At 39.9% G+C, this 14,110-nt stretch overlaps 1 protein-coding gene and 1 non-coding gene across 3 annotated transcripts in view; both read right to left on the bottom strand.

Moving 5' to 3' along the window:
• Positions 1-14,110, bottom strand: part of LOC128650033 (microsomal glutathione S-transferase 2-like) — a 141,611-nt gene that overhangs the window by 25,896 nt on the left and 101,605 nt on the right. The window lies entirely within an intron of this gene.
• LOC128650577 (U2 spliceosomal RNA) lies at positions 7,742-7,932 on the bottom strand. Its single transcript, XR_008400865.1, has one exon. It is a non-coding gene; the product is annotated as a U2 spliceosomal RNA (small nuclear RNA).

Genomic DNA, 14,110 nt, shown 5'->3' with positions numbered 1-14,110 from the left:
ATCCAAGATGTCTCAATGAAGAAGAGAACCACTAAAGGAACAAGTCCAAAAAGGACAATTTCCTAAAGCAACACCACCCGACCGGCGGAAAGGAGGCACTACAACAGAGAGTGATGCAGCAAAATTCACTGACCCAATCACCAGAGAGACGGCTATTTAGGACTGAAACAATCTCAAGAGCTGCACAGACAAGCAAGTCCTCTTGAGAATGCTTAGCTGAAACTTGTAAAACAAATAACAAGAAACATAAATAATGTTAAGAGCATTCGGCACCCCAACCTGACCAGCAAGGTATATTAGGCGCCACGTGTCTGAATAAGCCGTGAGACAGAAGATCTGAACCCAAGCAGTACCAGCCTGAAACCAGGGTCATAACTGCCAAGCTGGCTAAATCCACCCTCAGAGAGGGAGGAAGAAAAACAGACAAACATGGGACTAATGTGTCCCGAAACATGTTTGTAGAAGCAAACAGTGAGTTTCGGTCCCAGAGAAAGTTCCCGCAGGAAAAATAGTATGAAAAATAAAATTCATCATAACCGGATAAAATAAAATGACAGGCAACCCGAGGGTTAACGCCCAATAAGAACAGAAAGATCCACAGGACCAGTCTAACTGAAACCCTGTTCTTCCAACAAAACTGGGAAGGATCTCGATAGCAAGACTTAAAGGAGATTACTTCATCCCCCCATGTCTAAATAGGTGAGCCATTCGAAGGAGGAGACTGATGAGTCCCAGAACCGAGAAGGATAGGGTCCCCAAACAGCTCAAAAATGTGTCTGAGTAGAACACGAAGGCGAGCCAGCCTGTAGTGAAAGGCACAACACTCAGGAACAGTAACACCCACAGGGAACTGCACATGCCCTCCTGTGGCTGAGAGACCTGGGGCAAACGGGCATGAACACAATCGCAAAAAAACATCTGGACTTTGTAGACACACAAGCGCCAAAAGTGTGTAATAGTGAAACCATGCCACAACCTCCAGGGGGAACAATTCACCCTCCGAGGAGGAAAACACATAACCTGGGTTACCCAAATATGTAGTAGTAGGAAGAAGTAGGGAACTCGCCTCCCGGAGGACAGGGCCCCCTGAGGTGGATGGCTCAGCAGTCCCCTGAATCCCCGAGCCCGAGAAACAAGGCGCTCTAGAATGGCCTGAAGAACAAGTCAATGGGGCCAATTCGCATTCGTCACAGGACGAAGAATCTGAATCAGAATGTTGAACAATCTCAGCATCAGCATCCTCCATTACTGGATAAAAGATACAAAAAAATGGAGTAAATATAAAAAACAGTTTAAATGGCACCTGACACCCACAATGGCTGGGGCACTCACCATCTCCTATGAACCAGACACCAGCGGACTAGATTTCTCCATCGCCACACAGTCAGGAATGTGGAAATAGGAGACCAGAACATAAACACACCCGGTCACAAGATGAACCATACAGTCCAAAAAAAGCATGCCTGACCATAAGGTTGCGTCATTTCAAAAGGCTGTTATGTTCCAAAAGCCACGAGCCCAGTTAACACTACACATAAGCAGATTGAATCACAAAGCAATCACAATGGTAACAGCAAAGTGCCTTTCTGTTATGGACACTTTGCATCATCACAATGGCAATTTTTTTTGTAGAAAATACAACAATGTGTTATCGTCTTACTAAATGCTATATAATGCCCCTTTAGGACATTAGACCAACTCTCAAAAGAGATTTATAAGAATACATGCTGTTCCATTCATTTATAATATGTGGTCAAGCCATAATGAAGGTAGTGATCAGTACGTGTAAGCTGCGCATATTTTTTATATATCTTCTTTCAGGGAGTTATATGGGTCATGTGCGAAAGTGCATGTCAGAGTATTATAGAATATTGCTGCTTTTTACTTTTACACATACGAAGATATACTTTAACTCACTTAGACCAAAAAAAACAGACATCCGCTCTCATTGGTATTACGGAGAAGTACGAGATTACGGCCCCTTTGATTGGCTGTTGTAGTTACACTTACAACCAATGAGGTGTCATGCTCAGTACAGTCCTCCGTGATATCACTCTGAAGGGATTGGCTCCTTAAGGGGATGCGTGATGTGATTGGTCGGTTTTAAGTGCATATGGGGTATTTAAAGTGTTTTGGACGCAGCACTTGGCTTGTCAGTTTCTATACACATTGAGAAAGGCCATATCTCGGCTGAAACGCGTTTGTGTGACTGTGTTGCTTTTAAAAGTATATCCTTGTTTTACTCCAATAGTGTTCAGTGTGTAGCCGGTTAGGAGCGCAATTCTGGCCATCCCTGTCACCTGAAGGCGAAGTATCCAGTTATCGGCCAGGAATATTTTTCAACATTATCAGTATTACTATTTAAATAGGAATGAGTACTATTTAACCCCTTCTTGTCCCCCCTTCCCCCCTTTCCTTGTACTTCTCTGAATCACATAACAAACAGGATTAAAAAAACCCTGTTCAATAATCCCTCTCAGGAAATATTAACCCTTGATTCCAAGATACTAAAGGAGTCCCACTGAGACCCTGTATTTTTCATGTGAGTTCGTAGGAACAAATGAGTTACAGTACAATCATGAAGAAGTAAAATTAAACGATCTTATTGGAATCGTGGGACAGGAACACGGCTTTTCAAGTCTGACGGATAGTAGCCTCACCTCCACAATGGACTTGAGAGAAGAAAACCGGCAACGAAGCGAAGTTCGACAACACAGATTGCTTGTGGAGTTGTTAAAATGAGTCAGGATGGTTTCGCAGAAAGACTCTTCCTGCATCTCCGGACTCTAACTTTCATCCAAGTCCTCACTGAGAGACTGAGGGGTTTACTTAAAACTCCCATCCCATGTCGAATAGTACTACCCTCCATAAGAGACAAAAACAAACTTCTGACACTTCTCTGCCAACCTCCTGGGACGAAAGGCAAAGAATGACTGGGGGATGAGGGAAGTGGGAGGAATATTTAAGCCTTTGGCTGGGGTGTCTTTGCTTCCTCCTGGTGGCCAGGATCTTTTTTCCCAAAAGTAATGAATGCAGCTGTGGACTCTTTCCATTTATGAAGAAAATCCTTTTGATGTTTTGAGCTGGAGCACTGAGAGTCTCCAGAACACGCCTATCAGCTGCTGCATATTGTGAGTAGCCTGTATGCATATTACACCGCACTGTTCATTTGAAAACTTATATGCACATGAAGTGCCCTCTGTTTTGTTCGTCTAGGATGTTTAGATTAATCTTAATGTTAAGGGTTTTTAATAGAAAATATGAGACTTTAGACCAAATTTATGAATTTTTGGACACGTCCAAATATAATGTATTAAAGGTATACGGCTAGATTTAGAGTTTGGCGTTAGCCATCAAAAGCAGCGTTAAGGGGTCCTAATGCTGCTTTTTCACGCCCGCTGGTATTTAGAGTCAGTCAGGAAAGGGTCTACTGCTCACTTTCTTTCCGCGACTCAAGGCTACCGCAGATCCCCTTACGTCAATTGCGTATCCTATCTTTTCTATGGGATTTGCCTAACGCTGGTATTATGAGTCTTGGAAGAAGTGAGCGGTAGAGCCTCTACCGACAAGACTCCAACCGTCAAAAAAAGTCAGTAGTTAAGAGCTTTATGGGCTAACGCGGGAACATAAAGCTCTTAACTACCGTGCTACAAAGTACACTAACACCCATAAACTACCTATGAACCCCTAAACCGAGGCCCCCCCCACATCGCAAACCCTATAATAAATCTTTTTTAACCCTTAATCTTCCGCTCCAGACACCGCCGCAACCTACATTATAGCTATGAACCCCTAATCTACTGCCCCTAACATCGCCGACACCTATATTATATTTATTACCCCCTAATCTGCCCCCCCAACGTCGCCGCCACCTACCTACACTTATTAACCCCTAATCTGCCGACAGGACCTCGCCGCCACTATAATAAATGTATTAACCCCTAAACCGCCTCACTCCCGCCTCGCAAACACTATAATAAATTTTATTAACCCCTAATCTGCCCTCCCTAACATCACCGCCACCTACCTACAATTATTAACCCCTAATCTGCCGCCCCCAACATCGCCACTACTATAATAAAGTTATAAACCCCTAAACCTAAGTCTAACCCTAACAGCCCCCTAACTGAAATATAATTTAAATTAATCTAAATAAATTTACTATAATTAAATAAATTATTCCTATTTAAAACTAAATACTTACCTATAAAATAAACCCTAATATAGCTACAATATAACGAATAGTTACATTGTAGCTATTTTAGGATTTATATTTATTTTACAGGCAACTTTGTATTTATTTTAACTAGGTACAATAGCTATTAAATAGTTAATAACTATTTAATAGCTACCTAGTTAAAATAATTACAAAATTACCTGTAAAATAAATCCTAACCTAAGTTACAAATACACCTAACACTACATTATCAATAAATTAATTAAATAAATTACCTACAATTAGCTAAACTAAAATACAATTAAATAAACTAATCTATAATACAAAAAAAAAAAACCCCCACTAAATTACAGAAAATAAAATTTTTTTACAAGAAGTTTAAACTAATTACACCTAATCTAAGCCCCCTAAACTAATTACACCTAATCTAAGCCTCGGATTGACCTCGCATTCTATTGGCTGTTCCGATCAGCCAATAGAATGCGAGGTCAATCCAATTAGCTGATTGGATCAGCCAATCAGATTGAACTTCAATCTGATTGGCTGATTGAATCAGCCAATCAGATTTTTCTTACCTTTATTCCGATTGGCTGATAGAATCCTATCAGCCAATCGGAATTCGAGGGACGCCATCTTGGATGACGTCCCTTAAAGGAACCGTCATTCGTCGTTAGTCCGTCGGTAGAAGAGGATGGCTCCGCGTCGGCTGTATGGAAGATGGCTCCACTCCGCTCCGGATGGATGAAGATAAAAGACCCCGCTTGGATGAAGACTTCTACCGGATGGAGGACCTCTTCTTGCCCTGCTTGGATGAAGACTTCTACCGGATGGAGGACCTCTTCTTGCCCCGCTTGGATGAAGACTTCTACCGGATGGAGGACCTCTTCTTGCTCCGCTTAGATGAAGAATTCGGCTCGGCTGGGTGAAGACGACTCAAGGTAGGGAGATCTTCAGGGGGTTAGTGTTAGGTTTATTTAAGGGGGGTTTGGGTGGGTTAGAGTAGGGGTATGTGGGTGGTGGGTTTTAATGTTGGGGGGGTTGTATTTTTATTTACAGGTGAAACAGCTGATTACTTTGGGGCAATGCCCCGCAAAAAGCCCTTTTAAGGGCTGGTAAAAGAGCTGATTACTTTGTAATTTAGAATAGGGTAGGGCAATTTATAGGGGTTAATAAGTGTAGGTAGGTGGCGGCAACATTGGGGGGGGCAGATTAGGGGGTAATAAATATAATATAGGTGTCGGCGATGTTAGGGGCAGTAGATTAGGGGATCATACCTGTAATGTAGGTTGCGGCAGTGTCCGGAGTGGCAGATTAGGGGTTAATAATATAATGTAGGTGTCAGCGATAGCGGGGGCGGCAGATTAGGGGTTAATAAGTGTAAGGTTAGGGGTGTTAAGACTCTGGGTTCATGTTAGGGTGTTAGGTGTAGACTTACAGTAGAGAGTGTTTCCCCATAGGAAACAATGGGGCTGCGTTAGGAGCTGAACGCTGCTTTTTTGCAGGTGTTAGGTTTGTTTTCAGCCAGCTCAGCCCCATTGTATCCTATGGGGATATCGTGCATGAGCACGTTTTCCAGCTTACCGCTACCGTAGGCAACGCTGGTATTGAGGGTTGAAGTGGAGCTAAATTATGCTCAACGCTCCCTTTTCTGAGGCTAACGCAGCCATTCAGACAACTCTAAATACCAGCTTTGTCTTAAGGGTGCGCTGGGAAAAAAAAAGCAGCATTAGCACCGCGGGTCTTTACCGACAAAACTCTAAATCTAGGCGATAGAAAATAACGTACCCAAATTATGCACCTATTTATTCTACACTACATGTGCAACATCCCTGTGGATTTAAAAATAAAATTTACACTTACTAATAACTTAAAATCATACCTCTTTTTCATGGTAAAATAGTGCCCTGCTGCAGAACCCGATCCACCCTCCTTAAAAGAAGTAATTAGTCATTCTCAGCAACATATCCAATAGGAGATCACTCAATTACCCTAACAAACTTTTTAAATATGGGCAGTGAACTTGTCAACTGATTGACAAGCACGTCGAATGTAGGGCGTTCCATATTAAAATTGACTGACAGGACTGTCATGTGGATTCTATACTGAATAATAATAATCAATAGTGCCGTGTGAAGTTATCAAAGTCAGTGACAAGTCCTGCAGTACTGTATCATGAGTTTGTAATTATCGTTACTAATATGTACGGCTCCTAAACAATGCGCAATTGTTTATAATGCTTGCTGTTTATACATTTGCACATTGCTTAGTACATAACTTAAGCGACAATCTTTTGTTCTCCCCTCTGCGCTTATCTGATTATCATAAAAAAAAATGTCTTAGCCATTCAAGTAATGTTGCTGCTACCACACCATCCATATTGAACATTAAATTAATGCTCATAATTGCTGCACCTGCCTCCTCTACAAAACATGCAAGGATGCTAGCAAACAGGGAAAGTAACTCTGCAGTGAGTGATGCCGTGCTTACTTTATCTTCTTAAATGTGTGTGGAGATCCCAAGTTATTTTGAAATTTACACTATGGGGCATATTATCAAGTTCCGTATGGAGCTTGATGCCCCTTGTTTCGGCGTGAGCCTTCAGGCTTGCCAGAAACAGAAGTTATGAAGCAGCGGTCTAAAGACCACTGCTCCATAACTTGTCTGCCTGCTCTAAGGCAGCGGACAAAAATCAACCCAATCGAATACGATCGGGTTGATTGACACCCCCTGCTAGCGGCCGATTGGTCGCAAATCTGCAAGGTGCGGCATTGCACCAGCAGTTCACAAGAACTGCTGGTGCAGTGATAAATGCCGACAGCGTATGATGTCAGCATTTATCAATGTGCAGCGGACATGATGCGCTACTTCGTATCATGTCCACTCGCACATTAATAGCTATACCCCTTTATGTTGACAATATAGAAAAGTCACTTAGCCCATTAGCTGCCTCCGTCTCATGCCCGCTATTTGTGTTAGCACTGGCCCGGAAAGCAGAAGGGAGTACCTAGCAGTGCAAGTAACCTCCACTTAGCATCTTGCTTGTATAATACAAAATAAATTGTTTTAAAATCCAAGTAGATTATTAAGCACTATCAACTTATTAAAGTGAGTCCAAAAACACTGCTTTGTCTAATTGTGCTGTTCTGGCAGCAACAGCGCAGCTATGTAAGAAGAAGGGAGTGCCTAGCAGTTAAAGTAACCTCCCCTTAGCCCAGCCCCTCTTGCATTTTGTTTGTACACAGTAACGTTCAGCCTGCTACTTGAGCGTTACTGTGATGTAGCTAGTGTACGGGCAGAAGTGGGCATGCACTGGCGGCCATCTTTGAAACTGTTGATATGTGCGTACGATCGCACTTATTGGAGGATAGCGCTCAGCTCTGGAGGGCTTGGGCTAGATTACAATATTATAAAGTTAATTATATTAAAAGCGTTCATTTTATGAAATAGATGTTTATTGCAATATAGAATGAGATTAAATGTTAAATATAATGCCAAATTAAAAAAAAATTAGTTTTCTATCCCTTTAAATCAGGGTTAAATAACAAACATTTGGGGCAGCAATTTTTTTGGTGCACCGGTCCTGGAGGTACTGCAATACCAGGTCAATGCATGGAGTGGACAGAGCAAGCTCTTCTTCCATCTCCCTGTTTCAAAAATCCATTTAATATATGGCACCCAGATAGGATGCGTATCAGATATTAAACTGATAAGAACAGATACTACACTTGATCTTAGCCAAAAGGCCGAGAAGTGATGGGGGGCAGCAATTTTTAACGTCCACTCTCCATTTACAAACCTGTCTAGGTAATATATAATGATTTATAATTCTAAATTGAGATTCTCGTTGGTCAGCGGATATAGTATTCTTCCTCTCTACTATCTTCAAGCTAGTACTAATTATTTGTTTAGATATTTCTATCTTACAGTTCCTCTTCCATTTATCGATACATTTATCTAATTCCCTATCAATTGATTTATGTGATATTACATTATATATATCAGATATCTTAATTTTCCTTTTATCGGCAAGTTTACATAACTCTTGAAAAACATAATTTATGTAAGAACTTACCTGATAAATTAATTTCTTTAATATTGGCAAGAGTCCATGAGCTAGTGACATATGGGGTATACAATCCTACCAGGAGGGGCAAAGTTTCCCAAACCTCAAAATGCCTATAAATACACCCCCCACCACACCCACAATTCAGTTTAACGAATAGCCAAGTAGCGGGGTGATAAAGAAAGGAGTAAAACGCATCAACAAAGGAATTTGGAAATAATTGTGCTTTATACAAAAAAATCATAACCACCATAAAAAGGGTGGGCCTCATGGACTGTTGCCAATATGAAAGAAATGAATTTATCAGGTAAGTTATTACTTAAATTATGTTTTCTTTCATGTAATTGTCAAGAGTCCATGAGCTAGTAACGTATGGGATAGCAATACCCAAGATGTGGAACTCCATGCAAGAGTCACTAGAGAGGGAGGGATAAAATAAAAACAGCCTTTTCCCGCTAAAAAAAATTCATCCACAACCCAAAATATAAGTTTATTCTCATAAATGAAAAGGAAAACTTAAACATAAGCAGAAGATTCAAACTGAAACAGCTGCCTGAAGAACATTTCTACCAAAAACTGCTTCTGAAAAAGCAAATACATTAAAACGGTAGAATTTAGTAAATGTATGCAAAGAAGACCAAGTTGCTGCTTTGCAAATCTGATCAACTGAAGCTTCATTCTTAAAAGACCATGAAGTGGAGACTGATCTAGTAGAATGAGCAGTGATTCTCTGAGGCAGGGCTTGACCCGACTCCATATAAGCTTGATGAATCAAAAAGTTTAACCACGAAGCCAAGGAAACAGCAGGAGCCTTCTGACCTTTCCTAGAACCAGAAAAAATAACAAATAGACTAAAAGTCTTCCTGAAATCTTTAGTAGCTTCAACATTATATTTCAAAGCTCTTACCACATCCAAAGAATGTAAGGATCTCTCCAAAGAATTCTTAGGATTAGGACACAAGGAAGGGACAACAATTTCTCTATTAAAGGTACACTGAACCCAAATATTTTTTTTTCGTGATTCAGATAGAGCATGCAATTTTAAACAACTTTCTAATTTACTCTTATCAATTTTTCTTCGTTCTCTTGCTTTCTTTATTTGAAAAAGAAGGCATCTAAACTATGTTTTTGTTTCAGACCATGGAAGGCACTTTTTTATTGGTAGGTGAATTTACCCACCAATCAGCAAGAACAACACAGTGTGTTCACCAAAAATGGGCCGGCATCTAAACTTACATTCTTGTATTTCAAATAAAAATACCAAGAGAATGAAAATAATTTGATAATAGGAGTAAATTAGAAAGTTGCTTAATATTTCATGCTCTATCTGAATCACAGGATCTTAAATCATTAAATTTGAAGGCCTTAATGGAAGTGGGCAAGGTTGGCAACTGGACATCCGAACCAGCAATACAAACAATTGCTCTATGATGATTTTGGAGATCACTCTTGGAAGAACTAGAGGCGGAAAAATATAAGCAGGTTGATAACACCAAGGAAGTGTCAACGCATCCACTGCTTCCGCCTGAGGATCCCTGTACCTGGACAGGTACCTGGGAAGTTTCTTGTTTAGATGAGAAGCCATCAGATCTATTTCTGGAAGACTCCACATCTGAACAACCTGAGAAAACACATCTGGATGGAGGGACCACTCCCCCGGATGTAAAGTCTGATGGCTGAGATAATCCGCCTCCCTATTGTCTATACCTGGGATATGAACCGCAGAAATTAGACAGGAGCTGGATTTCGCCCAAGCAAGTATCCGAGATACTTCTTTCATAGCTTGGGGACAGTCACACCCTGATGATTGATATATGTCACAGTTGTGATATTGTCTGTCTGAAAACAAATGAACGGTTCTCTCTTCAACAGAGGCCAAATCTGAAGAGCCCTGAAAATCGCACAGAGTTCCAAAATATTGATTGGTAATCTCGCCTCTTGAGATTTCCAAACCCCTTGTGCTGTCAGAGATCCCCAAACAGCTCCCCAACCTGAAAGACTCGCAGCTGTTGTGATCACACTCCAGGTTGGACGAACAAAAGAGGCCCCTTGAACTATACAATGGTGATCTAACCACCAAGTCAGAGATAGTCGAACATTTGGATTTAAGGATATTAATTGTGATATCCTTGTATAATCCCTGCACCATTGGTTCAGCATACAAAGCTGGAGAGGTCTCATATGAAAACGAGCAAAGGGGATTGCGTCCAATGCTGCAGTCATGAGACCTAAAACTTCCATGCACATAGCTACTGAAGGGAATGACTGAGACTAAAGGTTCCGACAGGCTGCAACCAATTTTAAACGTCTCTTGTCTGTTAGAGACAGAGTCATGGACACTGAATCTATCTGGAAACCTAAAAAGGTGACCCTTGTCTGAGGAATCAAAGAACTTTTTGGTAAATTGATCCTCCAACCATGTTTTCGAAGAAACAACACTAGTTGATTTGTGTGAGATTCTGCAGAATGTAAAGACTGAGCTAGTACCAAGATATCATCCAAATAAGGAAACACTGCAATACCCCCGCTCTCTGATTACAGAGAGTAGGGCACCAAGAACCTTTGAAAAGATTCTTGGAGCTGTGGCTAGGCCAAAAGGAAGAGCGACAAATTGGTAATGCTTGTCTAGAAATGAGAATCTCAGAAACTGATAATTATCTGGATGAATCGGAATATGAAGATATGCATCCTGCAAGTCTATTGTGGACATATAATATCCTTGATGAACAAAAGGCTGAATAGTCCTTATAGTCACCATTTTGAAAGTTGGTACTCTTACATAACTATTCAAAATTTTCAGATCCAGAACTGGTCTGAATGAATTTTATTTCTTTGGGACAATGAATAGATTTGAATAAAACCCCAGATCCTGTTCCTGAAACGGAACTGGCATGATTACCCCTGAAAACTCCAGGTCTGAAACACACTTCAGGAAAGCCTGAGCCTTTACTGGATTTGCTGGGATGCGTGAGAGAAAAATATCTTCTAACAGGAGGTCTTACTCTGAATCCTATTCGGTACCCCTGAAAGACAATACTCAGAATCCATTGATTTTGGACAGAATTTGTCCAAACATCCTTGAAAAATCTTAATCTGCCCCCTACCAGCTGAGCTGGAATGAGGGCCGCATCTTCTTGCGGACTTGGAGGCTGGCTTAGGTTTCTTAAATGGCTTGGATTTATTCCAATTTGAGGAAGGCTTCCAATTGGAAACAGATTCCTTGGGGGAAGGATTAGGTTTCTGCTCCTTATTCTGTCGAAAGGAACGAAAACGATTAGAAGCTTTAGATTTACCCTTAGGTCTTTTATCCTGAGGCAAAAAAACTCCCTTCCCCCAAGTGACAGTTGAAATTATCGAATCCAACTGAGAACCAAATAACTTATTATCTTGGAAAGAAAGAGATAGCAATCTAGACTTATAAGTCATGTCAGCATTCCAAGATTTAAGCCACAAAGCTCTTCTAGCTAAAATAGCTAAATACATAGATTTAACATCAATTTTGATGATATCAAAAATGGCATCACAAATAAAATGATTAGCATGATGAAGCAAGCGAACAATGCTAGACAAATCAGAATCCAATTCTTGTTGCGCTAAAGTTTCCAACCAAAAAGTTGATGCAGCTGCAACATCAGCCAATGAAATTGCAGGCCTGAGAAGATGACCTGAATATAAATAGGTGAAAGAATGAAAACGAGGAGAAGCGCTAAAAAAGCTAAAGGTGCTAAATAGTTTAAAAATAATTGCTATGCAGACAAATTGAGATAAAAAAAGAATAAATTTACTTGCTTAACAAATATAATTTAAAACAAACAATCACATTGGTACATGTCCTACAAAAAAGAAAAAGACATAGATCACTTAAGAATCGGACGTCTCCGATGTATAAAAAACACAAAATAAAAACTGCTGTTGCCAATATAAACCTTGTCTCAGTATTATGAGGGGGAGGTCGGCATCAAATCTAAAGTCCTCAGATGATTCAAAAGAGAACCGAAGCCGGGTAAGTGTAAACCCGTTTTACCTTTAGGTGTACCGTCCGTGTATCAAGAGTCACCTCCGTGAGGCATATACGTGTCCCGTGACGTCACAAATCGGGAGGCGTCGTCTCTGTAGGGCAATCCTATTGGTCAGGATAGCTTGAAGGTAAACTATAGCGGCCGCTATAATATAGATGGTGAACTCCGCTCTTAGTGCAGGATCGCACGCAGGGTCACAGTATAACCAGATTTCCTCTGTAGATCTAATAGTAAACGGACCTTTAGTGTGTGACTTGAGACCGGCTTCAATTTAAGCGCATGACCCTTCACAGTGTAGTCCTCGTGTTGTCCGTGGGTAGCTTAAGAATCTTTCACTCCAATACAGAAATACAGTCCTTATAGACAAAATGTGAAGTGTAAGGCAGCTGTAACTATCATCAACGCGTTTCTCCCTCTTACAGGGCTTTCTCAAGATGAATTAGCTCCAGTTACAGCCTCCTTTTAAACAGTGTAGACTCATACCTATTGGTCAGGTGAGATTACTTTAACTGGCAGGTGTGTTTAATACAATTGGTCTATTGGCAACAGTACTGGCAACTTAGAAAAAATATATATCTAAATGAAATAAGAAACAAACCACTTATATCTAATTGGATTTGAGAATATATCTAGAGATGCTTGAATTGGGGCATTTGTATATTGGCCGCAATTTGCAGTCAAATAAGAATAAAAATAAAGGTTTAACTCAGGTTCAAAGGTGCTTTCAAAGAACAATATTACTTTCACTGAAAGGAGGATTTAAAAGAGCGACAAAGCATCCTTACTAAAATGGTCAAAAAATGTGACTTTGTGCTAGAAGTCATTATATACTAATGTACTTAAAGAAAGATAAGTAAAAACATTTTTATTTTTATTTTAAATATGCTTATATATACTACCAACCAAGGTGAAATTTTTTTTATTATATATAACTGCAGTTTTCTGCCGTTATGGGAAATTATATAGGTGCTTGCAATGACACAGTAATCGAATTTATCGATAGTGAACAATATTAAACTATGAAAGAGTAGCAGAGGTCCTGTGACTAATAAAAGTGGATACATATATATCCCATAAAACAAAAGGTATCAAGATTGTACAGTGACTAAATTTAAACGTTTAATTTTTAAATAGTGAGAATCTAAAGTTGATTAGAAACTATTAGAAATAAAATAAAAATAAGAAATAGAATAGTACAAAGTCGTACTTAAGCCAAAATTAATCTAAAACAAAGGGTGAGATGTCGAGTTCAGAGTTCAGACCAGCTGGATGTAAAGTGTCGTATTTATATATGTACTCCGCTTCTTTTATACATAGTAGTTTATCTATGTTACCTCCTCTCCAGTGACACTTAATGTGTTGTATTCCCCAGAAAGTTAAATCCTTTGTCTGCCCTTTATGAACTTCTTTGAAATGTTTGTAGAGTCTAGTATCTTCTCTTCCTTTCTCTATACATAACAGGTGCTCCCTGATCCTATCCTTTAGCATCCTTTTTGTTTCTCCAAAGTATATCAAATTGCAAGAACATTGGAGTACATAAATGACCCCTTTTGTCGTGCATCTGATAAGCTCTTTTATTTGAAATGGATCACCTTTAGGTGGAATTATTAAAGAGTTTTTCTTACAACTATGCTGGCAGGCCTTGCACGTATAGCAGGGGAAAAAACTTGCCACTTTCCTTCCTGCAATATCTAATTGTGTGTTCAGACTAGTTTTATTCTCTTGAAAAGTACTAGGAACTAATATTTGCTTTAAGTTTCTTGATTTTCTAAACACTAATCTTGGTCTATCAGTCAAATTCTTCCCTATAATGGGGTCTGCTTGTAGGATGTGCCAGTGTTTATTAAGAAT

The sequence above is a fragment of the Bombina bombina genome, chromosome 2, assembly GCF_027579735.1.
Source record: "Bombina bombina isolate aBomBom1 chromosome 2, aBomBom1.pri, whole genome shotgun sequence".
Lineage (NCBI taxonomy): Eukaryota > Metazoa > Chordata > Amphibia > Anura > Bombinatoridae > Bombina > Bombina bombina.
This window is presented reverse-complemented; position numbering and strand designations above follow the sequence as displayed.